This window comes from Chiloscyllium punctatum, chromosome 18 (genome assembly GCF_047496795.1).
Source record: "Chiloscyllium punctatum isolate Juve2018m chromosome 18, sChiPun1.3, whole genome shotgun sequence".
Classification (NCBI taxonomy): domain Eukaryota; kingdom Metazoa; phylum Chordata; class Chondrichthyes; order Orectolobiformes; family Hemiscylliidae; genus Chiloscyllium; species Chiloscyllium punctatum.
The window spans coordinates 32,813,948-32,818,126 of NC_092756.1; the positions used below are offsets into that span (position 1 = coordinate 32,813,948).

At 40.2% G+C, this 4,179-nt stretch overlaps 1 non-coding gene across 1 annotated transcript; it reads right to left on the reverse strand.

The window, feature by feature from the left end:
• Positions 1–304: 304 nt before the first annotated feature.
• Positions 305–386, reverse strand: trnas-gcu (transfer RNA serine (anticodon GCU)). Its single transcript has one exon. It is a non-coding gene; the product is annotated as a tRNA-Ser (tRNA).
• Positions 387–4,179: the final 3,793 nt, after the last annotated feature.

Sequence of the window (4,179 nt, forward strand, 5' to 3'; positions counted from 1 at the left end):
TTCATCTGACAAAACATTCATTAAGAATCCCTTTGCATAAACATGCATTTCGCAGCTCTCGTTATTTGATTTTCCTGGATGTCTTTCATACAAAAAAACGTTCACAGCAACTTGACTTGAAAAAGAAAACAACACTCCCTTTTTTTAAAAACAATGCAACCTCCATTTCAGTCAACAGGCTTAAACTATTGTTTGAAATTTTGTAAGATCGTCGATGCATATGAACTGACTGTTGGAGCACCGACTTCAACACGATAGCTGTGATCATCTGAATACAACACCACGGAAATGCCGTTGATGACAGCGACGAGAGTGGGATTCGAACCCACGCGTGCAGAGCACAATGGATTAGCAGTCCATCGCCTTAACCTCTCGGCCACCTCGTCACAGATGCCGAAGAAGCTATTACCTTATGAATAATTGAATTGCTTAAATTATACAGAGCAGCAGATATTTCTCCCTGGTGTTGGTGAAATGAGAAATAACACAGTACGGTTGCAAGACTATGGTCTTACCCCTGGGTTGTGGGGAAAGTGCACTCCCACTGTCACACGATGCACACAGTGATCTGAACAAAAACGAGGAAATGACTATGTAACAAGGTCTGTTGAATTCTGTAAAGATTTGAAGTCAACGGAATGAAGAACCCGAGACAGCAGGAAGTGTTCTTTCAATAAAGAGTTGGAGAAAGCTCTTAAGGATAGTGGAATAAAGGGTTATCGGGATAAGGCAGGAACAGGATACAAATTGAGGATCTTCAGCCATGATCACAATGAACGGTGGTGCTGGCTCGAAGGGCAGAATGGCCTACTCCTGCACCTGCTGTCTATTGTCGATTAAATTGCCTGTGAGGAATTGTTTTCCAGACTGGAGGAGAGTGCATAGTGTTGAATGTCATTATTCGGAACACCTAACTTCCGCTCAGATGTTTTTGACACGCACTTGTGTACAGAACAGACAATTTCAAAATCCTAAATAAGGCTAAATTGATAATTGAACTCACCAATGAAAAAACTTTGATCTGCATCATTTTCCTGGGCCGTGCAACAACAAGTCACTGTATGATCTCAGCAACACAGTGAGCAAGTGTCAGAAGGAAAATGAGTGCAGTGCCAGTGTGCATGCTGAGAGCAGAAGGTGACACACGCGGAAGTGCATTTCCCACAACAGGAACACTTCCCAAACGGCGGACTGCGGTGGAAGAATTCACAGGGAGTTTACACTATGAAATTCGATGCCAGAGACACAATGGAGATCTGTCATTGAGACTATTCAAGATGAAGATTTTAAGATTTCTACAGATGCAAAACAAAATAAAAAGCTCATGGGTTAGTGAACGCAAAAGATGAAATCGTACAATTCATCAATCTACCCATCTTTACAATGAGTACCTCACCACTTTCCTCACTCGGGGACAGAACCACTGGTGAAGATGATCATATAATCCCCGTTACTAGCCATGGAATCAGAGAAACTCCGTTTCCCAAACGTTCAGGTAAAACCAGGAATGTGGAGGTAAGCATTAATGTGTTGCTCCTGTGATGAAGGTGACCAGTGCACGGTATCTCTGTTTAAGTATAGTGGGGTGTGCTGTGCCGAAGTTTTAATTTTGAGCCTCTCATGGAGCAACTTCAATTTGTCGTCGTGTTGAGGGATACGGACAGAAGGTGATATTGAGCAAAGTCAAGTTTATGGGAAAATACCGTGTTTGTGGATTGAGAAACAACCTTTTCTGGATAATGACTCCTTGATCAACAAACATACTGCAAGTATCTAAAACGTGAAGAGACATATGTGGAGAGAGAGCCGAAGGTGATTTTTCAGCAGATGGATAACGTTTCCCATGTGTACTGCGTTACATTCCGGGAAAAAAGATGTTGAACTGGTTTCATGTTACACAGTTTGTTGCAAAGTTACAAAGGTTGTTGCAATAATCAAAAAAGAAATCACGTTGGAACGTTTGAATGTTGCATTGAATTGAATTTTGGTCTGAGCATATTTTACCTGAAATGGCGTGCTGCCGAGAAGTACAGAGGGTTAACAATACAAAAGGACAGAGTCTTCTTGGTGGATTTCTTGGGTGGAGTTAAGAATGTACGAAATATACATAGCATCATGTGAATGTGGTCAAATCTTTAAAGTAAGTGTTGCCTCTCCAAGTGACGATTCAATTCCTACTCATTAGGATATCACTTCCGTCTGCAGTTATTTTACGACATCAGCTCCATTTACAGAGTTTCACCTTGAATAATACGCCACACCTTACCAATCCATGAACTTTTTATACTCAGTACTGTTCAGTTGTTCGTGTTCATGAAATGTCTTTGTGTCTGAAGTCAACAAATTCGAAATTGTTATGCAACCACACTGACTTTGTCTCAATTGTAAATTCTCTCCTTGTACGTTTGTACGTGTAATTTTTAACTCACTCTGAAGTCAGCTTCTACGTTTTATTTCTGGAAAGTCGTTCACGATTTAAATAACTCTATTGAGTGGAAGAAAATCTCATCCAAACTTTTCTTAACCATTCACCAATGGTTTTCAAGCTCTAACGAAAGCTATTTATTCACGAGAAAGAGGGAATTTCCCGATTTACTCATTCAAACCTCGTCTTATGTGAAAATCTCATTTGCTTACATCAAACTTGCGTGTTTCTGCTCCAGCATTTCCAAATCTCGTGAATAAACTCCTTCATTCTTTCTATCATCCCGTTTGTATCCTTTCTGATAATTTTATGTTTCAGAAAACAACGTCACTTGGCTTTCTAATATCTTGCTATCCAGGAAACAGCGTCTGTGCCCTTTCTAACTTCTTTACATGTTTTTGGTGGAGAATGAGGACAAGGATTACACACAATACTCCCACTGAGTGTGACCTAAAGGTTTTACAGTTACACTATGAACACTTTGCTTTTTAAATATGACGCCTCTATTTATAAACTCCAATCAGATAAATTACTATCTATCCAGTTCATGAACATCGTATCTATCACTTAATTTATTCTTCCACGGAATGTCCGAAAAGTTTGTAAGGCCAACATCTCTAAACCCCCATGTCCTGAGTCAGTCTCAGCTATTTATAAAGGTGACTGAAGTTCAAATACTTCATAGTGTGTCTCCCGTCATTCCAGTGCAGACTGGTTCTGGACAGCAAATGCCATCACCAAAGGCCACCTTGGATCTGAAATCAACAGTTTTCACATTGTAATTGTCGTCGCTATTGTGTATCGTATGTCCGTGTACTTGTTCATCATTTCATGGGTCCCTGTATTGAATTCTACTGAATAATTATTTTGTGAATGGAGACATTCCCTTCACCACTCATTTGAAACTCAATGAAACATTGAAACATTTTACTCATATGCTTCCAGAGGACAGTCCTGCCATTACTGGGATGAATCAGTGAACATTCCCCACGTATCCTTGAAGGCAAGGATGTCCTTTTCCATTTCAGGAGATCATTACAGCCCTGAATCCCATGGGTGCGTTCATGAACACCAAAACAGTTGCAGCAAGACTTTAAAACGAAGATTTTGCTATCTGTTTACATTGGTTGTCCCAAAAATTACATTCCATATTGTGGTATGTTTGTGGATGAAAGCACTTTCTGAAACTTGAGCCATTACATTTCAGTTTTGTCAAACAATTTTGTCAATTTATATGCAGTGCAGCTGTAGGGCGCGGTGACCAAGTGGAAAGGCATTGGTCACGTGAAATAAAAGGAGCCAGCTGGTGGAATCTGGCCGTTCCATCAAAGTCATATATAAAACATTTAACGTAATCTTTAACCAAATCATATTGGCAGAAAATAAGAAAACAAAAATGAAAAAAATTGCTGATGTTGAAAATCAAACGAAAACAGTCGTTGCTGGAATATTTCAGGACATCTGGCAGCATCTGTGGAGAGACGGTCCCAATGGATGTGAAACGTTAACTGTGATTCATCTGCACAGATGCTGCCAGCTCACCTGTGATTTTACAGCAATTTCTGTTTTTGTTTCAGATTGGCAGATTTTGTCGCAGTCCATGAGAACAGTGCTCATTAGAATCAAACAGACAGCATGGACCTGGTCGTGTGAAATGAGATAGTAATAATGAATTGGTGGAGAGTGTTCTATTGGAAAAGCATAGCAGGTCAGGCAACATCCGAGGAGCAGGAGAATGGACGATTTCGGCATAA